Source organism: Enhydra lutris, unplaced genomic scaffold (genome assembly GCF_002288905.1).
Source record: "Enhydra lutris kenyoni isolate GAN:26980312 unplaced genomic scaffold, ASM228890v2 scaffoldscaffold44, whole genome shotgun sequence".
Lineage (NCBI taxonomy): Eukaryota > Metazoa > Chordata > Mammalia > Carnivora > Mustelidae > Enhydra > Enhydra lutris.
This window is the reverse complement of record NW_019154128.1, coordinates 11,829,103-11,841,778: the sequence shown is the minus strand read 5'-3', so window position 1 is coordinate 11,841,778 and position 12,676 is coordinate 11,829,103. Positions and strand designations below refer to the sequence as shown.

General features: G+C 39.7%; 1 pseudogene; it reads left to right on the top strand.

Annotated features, from left to right (window-relative positions):
- Positions 1-9,140: 9,140 nt before the first annotated feature.
- LOC111155852 lies at positions 9,141-11,446 on the top strand (annotated as a pseudogene).
- Positions 11,447-12,676: the final 1,230 nt, after the last annotated feature.

Genomic DNA, 12,676 nt, shown 5'->3' with positions numbered 1-12,676 from the left:
TCAACTATTATTATAGGGTTTTGCTCCAGAACAATGTTCTAAAAGCTCTTTATCTTGTTACATAAGCAGAATGGCATTCCAAAATCTCATTTTTAAAAGGCATTAGTCACCAGTGTAACAAAACACATGCTCTGTACCAATAAAATTTAATGTTCAAATAAAAAATGCTTGTTTACATGCATTTTTATATGCTGGTCTATATTAAAGAGACCATGTTTTCCTTAGGTCAGCGGACACTCCCTCCTATTTCTCTGTCTAATGAGAAGCCAACCCATTCTCTTGTCATCGCCCTCAGAGAGGAGGCAGAGATCCAAGAGAGGAGGGGCAGATTCAGAAGTTATGACTTTGTGATTCGAAGCCGAACGGTAGCTCTGCCTCCCTAACCCGCTGACTCAGGCTGGGTTAAGAACTGTTTCTACAGGTGGGTCACCGTTGCAAAGCGCTGTTGTCACTCAAACCCAACAGTTGTGGACCCTGCAAGAGGGTCAGTCCCTCCTCTCTTCATCAACAATACAGAATCAGACATCAGAATCTTGTACTGTACCAAGAACAATGACAAAAGGTACAGTTTTTTAAAAACATTTCCTTTTTATTCTCAAGTCTAGAGGATCCATCCATCAATATACTTCTCCCTAAATTCATTAACCTTTGTTTCATCCAAAATAAGTAAATCCTAGGAGGTAGGGCTATGGTCCACCTTAAGCTACTATAACTCTGTTTGTTATCTTCAGGCTAAAATTTCTCCTTCAGTCTAATTTAAATTTTCTAATCGAAGTTGAGGACCTAGCAGCATCTGATTTTTCCTGTGTTACTGGGTTTGATGTATTTCTTTTTTAAATATATTTTATGTATTTATTTGAGAGAGAGAGAGAAAGAGAGAGGGAAATCACCACTGGGTGGAGAGCCCATGGTGGGACTCGATCCCAGGATGCTAGGATCGTGACCTGAGCCCAAGGCAGATACTTAACCACCCAGGAGCCCCAGGGTGTGATGTATTTCTTACATGCATTCAGAATCACATAGCATGACATTGTGAATGCAACACCACATCATCCGTAGACTTCTCTTACATGTTTTACAACCATGAGAGAGGGTATCACAGTTAAGGATGGAGTTTCTTGTAGGTAATGCCTCCCTTTCTGGTTCTATAGACAAAAATATGTGTTGTCTAAAGGAATTCTAAAGGAATTCTAGCAAGAGGTTAGATTTTTTTCAATAGCAGGTGAATGATTTATTAGTCTGATTAATTAGACATCAAATCCCTCCCTAAATAAATAAATAAATAAGCTTCATAGTAACAGAGAGAGACCAGGAAGACAGAGAAATATACCCTGGAAACTATTTTTGTGTATGTGCAAAATAGGTAACTGCTATTACTAATTCTTCCTTTTCCTCACCTGAAAGCCTTGCAAATTCTCGACAAACTACCTCTCTGTCAGAATCCAGAAAGAGAAGGAAAAACAAAACGAAGCTGACACCATTTTTTGCCCATGATGTCATTTGCTGTCTTCCAAAGCCCGTGGGTCCAATTTTGATGTCAGGGTGCGTAACTCCGCAGTGACAGGCCCAAAGGTATTTGAAGAGGGAAATAACCTTTCAGCTCTGTGCAGTCATTTTCCCCATGAAGACAAATATAGCCCAGGCTGAAATCACTTAGTGTCAATCAAGGTAACCAGATCAGCTCGCCGTTAATAATGAATTTGGTCATGTGCCCCCAGAGCGAGCGAAGTGTGAGATAGCCAAGCACTTCTTCCATGTGATACCCACCAGCTTCTATGTCAGGCCACAGTTCTCTCAGCCCAGCTGGGAAGCAACAGGGTAATTTAATCTGCCACCCACTCTAATTGCCTCACTGAGAGAATTATCAGGGTTGCCAGATAGGGCTTTCAGAGCCCTGGGCTCCAGCGTGGTGGCCAGGATGTAAAGCTATGGCTGGGGCTTTCATTAGGGATGGACCCAGGTTTTGCAGGGTCTAAGGCTTATGCAAATTGAGGCCTCTCTTTAGGAAAAGAATACAAACATACAAATATAAAATTAGAAGCAGGGCTTTGGAAAGGCCCTTTTAAATGAGAGGCCCTGAAGCTTATGCTTTATTAACATCATGGTAAATCCTCCAGTTGTCATGGAAACTGAAAGACCACTGGCCTCCTGTCTATGTCCTGGATTTTGGATTGATTGACTCCAAGGAAGCATATCCTTTCTACTCTTATGTGGTCATTTGCACTTTTCCATAATCTCTTACACGGAGATGAACTATACGTAATGCGATCATGGGTCATGGACCATCCCTTTACCAACCACCTCAAATGCAGGGTTGTGTTTCTGACAGAAGCCAGTCACCAGTTGGTATGCCCTGGTTCTCCTCTATGATGCCAATTTTAAAGGTTAAGGATATGTTTCAAATATCCTTAGTTTTCCCTAAATAACCTGCAACAAAACTTTGAAGAGGATGACCACAAACTCAATCACTAGAGACAAAAATAATAGAACAAGGGACTCAGGGAGACTTTTGAGACAGGCCGTTTTCAGGCAAACCAAAGACTGCCTGTCCTATTTAAGAATTTATAAGCAAACTAAAAGCATTATTACCACAACAGGGAAAAATCAAATGGCATTTAATCCCCCAAATGCACTGTTGTTTCCACATTTCAAAATATTGTTAAGTTAGTAGACTGGAAGAGAAAAATTATATGATTATTTCAATGAAAGCAGAAAAGTTATTTCATGATTCTTAATTCTCAACCCCAAGAAACTTTTAGCAAGTTGGAAATAGGAGAAAATTTTCTTTTCTTGATAATATGAACCAGAAACCTAGAGAAAATATTATACCTAGTGATGAAATAGAGAATTATTCCTATAGATATTAGGAACAAGATAAAGGATACCTATAGCTATTTCACATTGAGATAGAGGTCTTGGCCATAAATGACTAGGAAAAAAAATAAGACATAAGGATCTGGAAGGAAGAAATAAAACTGTCAGTATTTGCAAACAACATAATTGTGTATCTAAAAAATCTAAGAGAAAAAATAAAAATAAAAAAATAAAAAACAAAAAATTTAAGAGAATCTGAGGTAAATGATCATAATTCAGAGTTCAGTTAGGAAGACAAAGCACAATATCAACATATGAAAACAACAGCTTGACTATATCCTATAATAACTATTGCAAAATGTCATGAAAAGATCTTATTCACCAAAGTCATGAAGCTACAAAATACCCAAGAATAAACAAAAAAAATGTTTCAGATCCAAATAAAAACATGATAAAATTTTACTGAAAGACATTAAAGAAAACCCAAACATATATAAAGAAAATGTTCCTGTATCTGGTTGGAAAGCTTTGGCATCTAAAGATGATTGTTCCCCCCAAATTAATCTATACATTCAATGAAATCACCATGAAACTGCCAGTGGGATATTTCAAAGAACTTATAGACTGACTCTAAAATTCTTCTATAAGAGAAAATGTGAAAGAATACCCAAGGTAGGGGCGCCTGGGTGGCTCAGTGGGTTAAGCCGCTGCCTTCGGCTCAGGTCATGATCTCAGAGTCCTGGGATCGAGCCCCGCATCGGGCTCTCTGCTCAGCAGGGAGCCTGCTTCCTCCTCTCTCTCCCTCTGCCTGCCTCTCTGCCTGCTTGTGATCTCTCTCTGTCAAATAAATAAATAAAATCTTTAAAAAAAAAAAAAAAGAATACCCAAGGTAATTCTGAAAGAGAGGTTCTAGAAGAGAGAGCATGCTGTTGTGAATTTCTTAAGTCATCCAATTGAGGGTAGGCTTGAAGATGAGTAAGAAGGAACACTCAGGGGGCGCCTGGGTGGCTCAGTGGGTTAAGCCTCTGCCTTCAGCTTAGGTCATGATCTCAGGGTCCTGGGATCGAGCCCTGCATCGGGCTCTCTGCTAAGTGGGGAGCTTGCTTCCTCCTCTCTCTCTGCCTGCCTCTGCCTATTTGTGATCTCTGTCAAATAAATAAATAAAAATCCTTTAAAAAAAAAAAAAAGAAGGAACACTCAGGTACTCACAGAGTACCCAAATTGCATGTCATTGCAATGACCTTAAAGGATGAGAGCCTGCATTAGGTAGGAGAGCTTGGAGAGCACAGCTCCTTGGTTTACCTTAATCACACTATGAGAGACAGTCTGAGGGCTGGTCTTGGTCAACCGGCCAGAAAGAAATTGCCAGGTGATGGGAAGTCCTGAACAGCATTTTCTGGGGCCTATATGCCCCCAGGCAAAATGCCTCAACACTCCAGGATGGTTTTGCAAAACAACTTTTGGTAAACCACATTAGCCAGACCTATTATCAGTTTCAGTTTCTTGTTATATTGCTATCATGCCATCTTGCTGCACTGCACACAGATGAAATAATAACCAGGCACCAAACATACCTGGTTGCCTTAAAACAATATGACAGGCCAGGTGTGATGGTCATGTGGTCATTATCACTACTCATCCTACAGCCCACTGTTTGCTGGGCTACTTCAGAAATGTAAAAGAGCGGGTGCTCTCTTTCAGGACTCCTTCTGCAAAATTTCAGGCAGGCGTGTTATCTACTGGGAGGAGCTGAGCAGGACAAGCCTGGCCATTGGCTATCACAATACCAAAACATAAAGCTGCGGGAAATAAAATATTGTAACGCTAATACAAAATAGCTCCGTGGGACATAAAAGGGAATGCAGAAACTGAGCCATGAATATATGGGAAGGTATTTTATGGTAAATGTGGCATTTAGAATCAATATGGAAAGAACATACTGACTATTAAAAAAATTATATTGGAGCAATTTATTAACCATTTGGGAGAAATTAATTTACAATGCTACTTTTTACTACTCAAAAAATATAAGTTCCAGAAGGATTAAAGAGCAAACAACATACAAAACTATAAAACCTTAGAAGAAAATCTTAAAGTATAGAGGAAAAGTGATTAGATTTAATTTTGACAAAATTTTTTGACAATGTGACAAACTGTAAAATTCTGTCAACAAAAGTAACCATAAACATACTAAAAGAAAAGTGACAGACCATGAAAAGATATTTGCTATGTATGTAACAAAGGATTGGTATTCAAAATATATAAGGAATTCCTATAAGAAAAAGACAAATAGGGGTGCCTATTGGCTCAGTTGGTTAAGTGTCTGCCTTGGGCTCAGGGCATGATCCCAGGGTCCTGGGATTGAGCCCCATGTCATTGGGCTCCCTGCCAGGGAGCCTGCTTCTCCTCTCCCTCTGCTGCTCCCCCTCCTTGCACTTTCTTTTCTCTCTCTCTCTCTCTTTCATAAATAAATGAAAACTTAAAAAAGAAAAAGACCAACAGACCAACAGAAAAATTGGTGAAAGATAGGAACTGGCAATTCATAAAAGACAAACTACAAGTCAATACTAAACACAAAGAAATCAGCTTCGCTGCTCACCAGTATAGAATTAAACAATAGTGGGAAACCACTTCCACTTTTTACTTTGATCAACAATACTTTCATTTGTCTGAGAAAGTATATATTCCCTTAATTTTTGAAAGATATTTTCACTGGGGATGAAATTCTTCTTCACAGAGATTCTACTCCCTGCCCCCTCCAGCACTTTAAAGATGTGACTCCATCATCCTCTGGCTTACACAGTTTCTGATATGAAGTCTGCAGTAATTTTTAAATCTTTGTTCCTATGCATAGAATGTCTTTTTCCTGAGTCTGAACCTGTTGATTGCTTTGTTTCTTGATAGTGTATTTCCCCCTGCTTTTTTGTATGTTTCATAAATTTTTGTTGAAATCCAGTCATCTTGTATGTGACAGTGAAAATTGATGCAAATAGTTTTTAGGCCTGGAAATAAGCATGCCTTTCCCTCTGCTAGGGCTTTGGTATAGGGGTTTGAGTCAATATATTCAGGAAATGCTATGTGGCAGACACTGTTGGTTGCCTTCCCAAAGGTAATCTCTTCTTTTTTCCTTGCTAAAAAACTTGAATATCAAGGGGTCCTAGGTGGCTCAGTCAGTTAAGTTCTGTCTTTAGCTCAGGTCATGATCTTGGGGTCCTGGAATCAAGCCCTGCATCACATCAGGCTCTGCTTTTCCTTCTTGCCTCTGACCTTCCCCCTGCTCTGCTCTCACAGGCACTCTCTCTCTCAAATGAATAAATTTAAAAAATCTTTTAAAAACTCATCCATTGACAGAATGAACAGAAGGCTCAGAGCTATGCCTCTGCTTACCCCCTAAACGTCTTCACCAATTCTCCCACCTCCTCTATGCCCATCCTGATCTTTGACTTATTCCAGTTCCATAACTTTTGTATGCAGTTCTCTCTGCTAAAACAGTCTTCCTCTACATCCTTGCCTAGCTAATTCCTACTTATCCTTTAAGTCTTGCTTATGGCATTGCCTTTTCTAGGAAGCCTTTCAAACCTTCTTGAGTATGTTTAACTGGGCCCCTTGCATTCTCCCATGGCACCCAATGCTGTCTCCTAAATAGCACTTGGCACACCGAATGGTTATGATTCCTCACTAGAATGTAAGCTCCTAAGGGCAGGGACCATGTGTGTCTTAATCACTGCAGCACTCCCACGTGGGACTCGGATCCTCACACATGGTTGGGCCACAGTAAATATGTGCTAAACAAATGAATGAAATTTAACCTCTAGAAAGGAAAATAAGGCACACACATAAAAAAGAAACAAAAATATAAGTCCAGAATCATGATGCCACCAGCTTTGGTTTTCTTCTTTTTCAATATTCCTCTGGCTATCTGGGGTCTTTACTGGTTCCATACAAATTTTAGGATTATTTATTCCAGTTCTGTGAAAAATGTTGATGGTATTTTGATAGGGATTACATTGAATGTGTAGATTGCTCTGGGTAGCATAGACATTTTAACAATATTTGTTCTTCCAATCCATGAGCATGGGATGTCTTTCCATTTCTTTTGTCTTCCTCAATTTCTTTCATAAGTGTTCTGTAGTTTTTAGAGTACAGATCCTTTGCCTCCTTGGTTAGGATTATTCTTAGGTATCTTATGGTTTTTGGTGCAATTGTAAATGGGATCAATTCCTTAATTTCTTTTTCTTCTGTCTAATTGTTAGTATATAGAAATGCAACTTTTATATAAAATGCATATATAAATGCATTTTATATAAAATGTACTTTTATATAGAAATGCAACTAGTATATAAAAATGCAACTTTTTTTCAGAAAAGACCCCAAAAAGCCAGAGGAATGGCGAAAAAGAAAACCAAAGCTGGTGGCAATTCTGGACTTCAAGCTCCATTACAAAGCTGTAATCATCAAGACAATATGGTACTGGCACAGAAACAGACACATAGATCAATAGAACAGAATAGAGCCCAGAAATTAGAAATTGATCTCAAGTCTATGGTCAACTAATCTTTGACAAAGCAGGAAAGACTATCCAATGGAAAAAAAGACAGTCTCTTCAACAAACGGTGTTGGGAAAATTGGACATCCATGGGCAGAAGAATGAAACCAGACCATTTTCTCACACTGTACACAAAGATAAACTAAAAATGGATGAAAGACCTAAATGTGAGACAGGAGTCCATCAAAATCCTAGAGGAGAACCCAGGCAGCAACCTTTCAACCTTGGCCTCAGCAACTTCTTACTAGACATGTCTCCAAAGGCAAGGGAAACAAAGTAAAAAATGAACTATTGGGACTTCATCAAGATAAAAAGGGTTTGCACAGCAAAGGAAACAGTAAAAAAACTAAAAGGCAACCAATGAAATGTGAGAAGATATTTACAAATGACATATCAGATAAAGGGCTAGTATCTAAGATCTATAAAGAACTTAACCAACTCAACACCTCCAAAACAAATAATCCAATCAAGAAATGGGCAAAAGACACGAACAGACACTTCTCCAAAGAAGACATAGAAATGGCCAACAGGCACATGAAAAAATGCTCAACATCGCTTGGCATCAGGGAAATACAAATCAAAACCACAATGAGATATCACTTCACACCAGTCAGAATGGCTAAAATTAAGACAGGAAACAATAAATGTTGGCAAGGATGTAGAGAAAGGTGAACCCTCCTACACTATTGGTGGGAAAGCAAGCTGGCGCAGCCACTCTGGAAACCAGTATGGAGGTTCCTTGAGAAGTTAAAAATAGAGCTACCCTATGACCCAGTAATTGTACTATTAGGTATTTACTCCAAAGATACAAATATAGTGATCTGAAGGGACACCTGCATCCCAATGTTTATAGTAACAATTTCCACAATAGCCAAACTATGGAAATGGCTCAGATGTCTACTGGAAGATAAATGGATAAAGAAGATATGATCTATCTATCTATAACTACACACACACACACACACACACAGGAATATTACTCAGCCATCAAAAAGGATGAAATCTTACCATTTATATTGATGTGGATGGAATTGTAGGGTATCACGCTGAGTGAATAAGTCAGTCAGACAAAGACAATTATCATATGGTTTCACTAATATGTGGAATATAAGAAATAGGAAAGAGAATCATAGGGGAAGGGAGAGAAAAATGAGTGGGAAAAAATCAGAGAGGGAGACAAACCATGAGAGACTTTTAACTCTAGGAAACAAACTGAGGGTTGCTGGAAGGGAGGTGGGTGGGATGATAGGGTAACTGGGTGATGGGCATTAAGGAGGGCATGTGGTGTGCTGAGCACTGGGTGTTATTTGCAACTGACGAATCACTGAACCCTACATCTATAGCTAATGACGTACTATATGTTGGCTAATTGAATTTAAATTAGAAAAGAAATAAAAATAAAAGTCAGGTATGCTAAGTCTCAAATAATTCCCACTAAAGTTCAAGGGATCTGAGCAGGCTAACTGGGGGAAGCTTCCCAGCAGAGGTGGAAGTGAGCTGGACTTTGCAGGAATCATACCAGGGGGAGGAAGACATTTCTGGCAGGATGAAAGCCAAGGTGCCAGAAATGGGCATAGAAGTAAGCAAAGCAGCAAAGTTGGATCCAAGTTTTCAAGTGAGGTGAGTGCCAGATATAACAGACTAGATTATAGAGGGTCTTGAAGGCCAGGCTAAGGGGTTTGAGCTTTATTCTGTGAGCAAAAGGGAATCCCTTAAATATTTTGAGTGGAGCTGTGGCACACACAGAGTCAAAGTTCTGACTATGAAATCTTGAGAGAGCATGGGGTGGTTGAAGCAGGTAGGTTGGAGCTGGGATGACCCATGAGGTAGCCATTGTGAAACTCGGAAGTGTAAGTAGATGGGGGTATTTGCTTGAGGAATGATCCCTCTCCCATCATTAGTCTATGCTTCTGGACTCAAAACAGAGATTCATATATAAAGCAAATACAAAAAGCAACTTAAAAAGACCTGTAGAAAGACCAAGTCTGGCACGGTGACCCTATAGACAGGAGATCAAGAAGCAGACCCAGGGAAAGAAAGAAAGAAGGTCTCCAGGCAATACCTTTACTGACAAAAATGAGTTCTTTTGAAGTCATCCCTTTCGACTGAGGCTGTAAAGAGAATTTGGTTCATTTTTGCAAATGCCGGTACGCTTTGTGGTTTGTAGTGTTTTCAACTACAAGACCATTTTCCTGCTGTCACTGAAAACTATAACATTTCTTCAGACTACAAAGTAGGGTCACAACAATACTGAAGTGGGTGAGGGTGATTTTCTCCAGAAATGCCTTTTAAGACAGGACAGGAGGAGAGATACTCAAGTGAGAGATTTTCATCCCAAGCATTTGCACTTTAATTATGATAACAGTCTGAAAATTCCTAACACCTTTCATGTGAGGTGATCAAAAGCAATTTTATTACACTCATCATTTTTATTTATATGCAGAAAACTCTTCCGATTTCAGCAACGGCGAGATTTATTATATACTTGCATCACAGCTACCAAATCACACACCTGACAGCAAGTCGTATTTTACCCAAAAAAAAAAAAAAAAAAAAAAGAAGCCTTAAAATTTTACTGTCATAAGGTTTCTAGTCCCTTCCTTGTGTTTTAGCGTTCCTGCCAAACATGCCAGGAGAGAGGGCGCCTTGAACTTTTCTGACCCTATTGTGTCAAACACATCTCTCATGCTCTTCATACTTCGTCTCAATCCTTTGACAATCCGGTCTGAGGTTTAAGAAATTCTCCACAGGAAAAACCTCAAAACACACACTGTACCTTCCACTCACATCTGGGGTCATATATCAAAATTGCCCTCACAGATCAGCTCCTGGCTTGTTCTGACGGAAGGGAAGGGATGTTTACCCTCAGGCCTAGGAGCTGGCTCTCCTGATTGCCTGCCCTTCCCTTCTTTTTCCCTCAGGTGAAACCTCACTTCCCCATTAGGAAACCTACCCCCTTTCCAGCGCTCTGAGTCCTTGGACAGATGGCCTGTGAGAGCCCACGAACCCTCCAAATAGTTCCTCAGTAGGATTCAGCCAGCTCTGGTCTGCTCCTTTGGGCCCCAATTTGTGAAGTCAAGTTCCTTTATTACTAAGAAACACGCACAGTTTAAAATAATGAGGCTCAGTTGAATCTGAACGAGTCGGGGGTGAGGCCCCGACATCAGTTCAATTTTTAAAGCAGCCCAGGGAGTCTCTTTCCCGTCTCGGGGTTCAGCTCCTGGGTCTGTGACACCCGAAAATTGAGAGCTTCTTCACACTGGCAGCAGCTCCTTGTAGCTCTGTCCCATTACCACGCCACAAAACCAATATATTGAGTTACACTGGAAGCACCATGGCCATTGTTTGGATTACCAGGAGAAAAAGAGGAAGAGGGAAGGTCTGGAGGCTCAAGAACATTCAAAGAAGGCAAAAAGGATGATTGGTCTGAAAGCCGAGCTCTACCATTAACAGCACCAGGCTGAGAAAATACAAATAAAAATGACTATCAGGATGCATGAAAGGAGAAGCTCCAAACAAAAGAATGATGGCGAGAGACTCCATGAGGAGCGGTGCTGCATGTCTACTGGGCAGGGAAGGACTGTCCCCAGCTCAAGTCCTTTCCAATGGGATGAAACAAAAATGCCAAGAGAAAGCGGGCAAATGGGAAGTCCCTTTGCCCTAAAGTTCATGCCCAGGGAGAAACAGAAGTATCGAAAGTTTTTCAAACAGGAAAGAAAAACAACAAAGCATGAAGAGGTTAGTTATTAAAGTCTGCTTTCCTGGAAAAGGCTTTCCTCAAAAACCCCTAAATACAAGAGATTTTAGTAGGCCAATGGGCTTACATTGCCAAAATGCCCATGCAGCACATTCTGAGTTGAAAGCCACCTTTCGCTTGCCAATATTGGCGTAAAAATGAATCCCTCATCCCCGCTACGTACTACTTTGGGTGTTATTACCAAAGGCACTGTCACCGAGATGAATTTGAGGGAGTTGGGCCATGTAACACAAGGAGGCGAGAGGATCTGGGGAAAACATGCCCAGGTAGCAATGATCCTGACAGTGATAGACACAAAGGCACAAAGGTTGGCCAGCAGTTTCTGGTAAGTAATTCCTTAGAATTACTGACGACCACAGACCAATCAGGAAAACCACCATTTCTGTGTTAGTTCTGTATACCACCAAACAGCCCGACGTGTCTACAGTCACCAACAGAACTATTTATTCTATTCTTAAAAAAAAAAAAAAGACACACCAAAAAAACAAAGAAACCCAAAATCCATGAAAATAGCCCAGTTTTACAAATTGGTTTTCATTTTTTAGTCTGTTTAGCATCTGGATGTTCCTAAGTTTTAATAATTTCGAAAAGCAATTCTAGAAATATCGTGGTCTTTTCTGCGCTAAGAAATGGGTCCTCAGCAAGGCTGATCTAGTGTTACTGGAAAACCAAGTACGGTTGAAAACACCTTTTATCGTAAAGGTTAGTGCACACTTAAATACAGAACTTAGGCTAGGAGATTTCCTTTTTGAGATCTTACCTGAAATCTCTTCCACTTCATTTTCTTTCATTAATCCTACGAAATGTAGCATTAACACATGGTCACATTTGTTTATAAAGTATTTACACCAAAAGTACAGGAGAGAAGGCACGGGACAGTAAAGAGGAGGAGTTTAGAAGAATTTGGATAAATCTTTTTACTTCTGATTCTTCCAATAAGTTGGTGAATTTGTATTTGAAACATATTTTCCTCTTAATCATGAATAGTAATATCAACTTGGAACTATATTCTCTATTCAAAATATATGGAAAAATTGTACCAAAATGTATGTATTTTCATACTCTTAGAATGGTTAAAAATTCAAGTAATTCCAGCTAAAATAGTTTTTAAAAGACTGCACTGGGGGCACCTGGGTGGCTCAGTGGGTTAAGCCTCTGCCTTCAGCTTGGGTCACAATCTCAGGGTTCTGGGATCGAGCCCCCCATCAGGCTCCTGCTCAGTGAGGAACCTGCTTCCCCCTCTTTCTCTGCCTGCTCTCTGCCTACTTTTGATTTCTCTCTCTGTCAAATAAATGAGTAAAATCTTAAAAAAAAAAAAAAAAAAGACTACACTGATGCCCTTAAAGAGACACTTCTTTGCAGTTACTTGGGTAATATAAAAAAGGTCATGTTTTAGGTTTGTAACCAGTTCAAATCACTTTTGTAATCTGATTTATGTTTGTAGCTTTGAGCTTTAAGTTGTTCATCATATTACATTAACCTATAATCACATTAAAGTATTTAAATTCTGTTTATTTTTTTAAAGTCTGTCTTGAAAGTACAAAATAAAACAAACAATA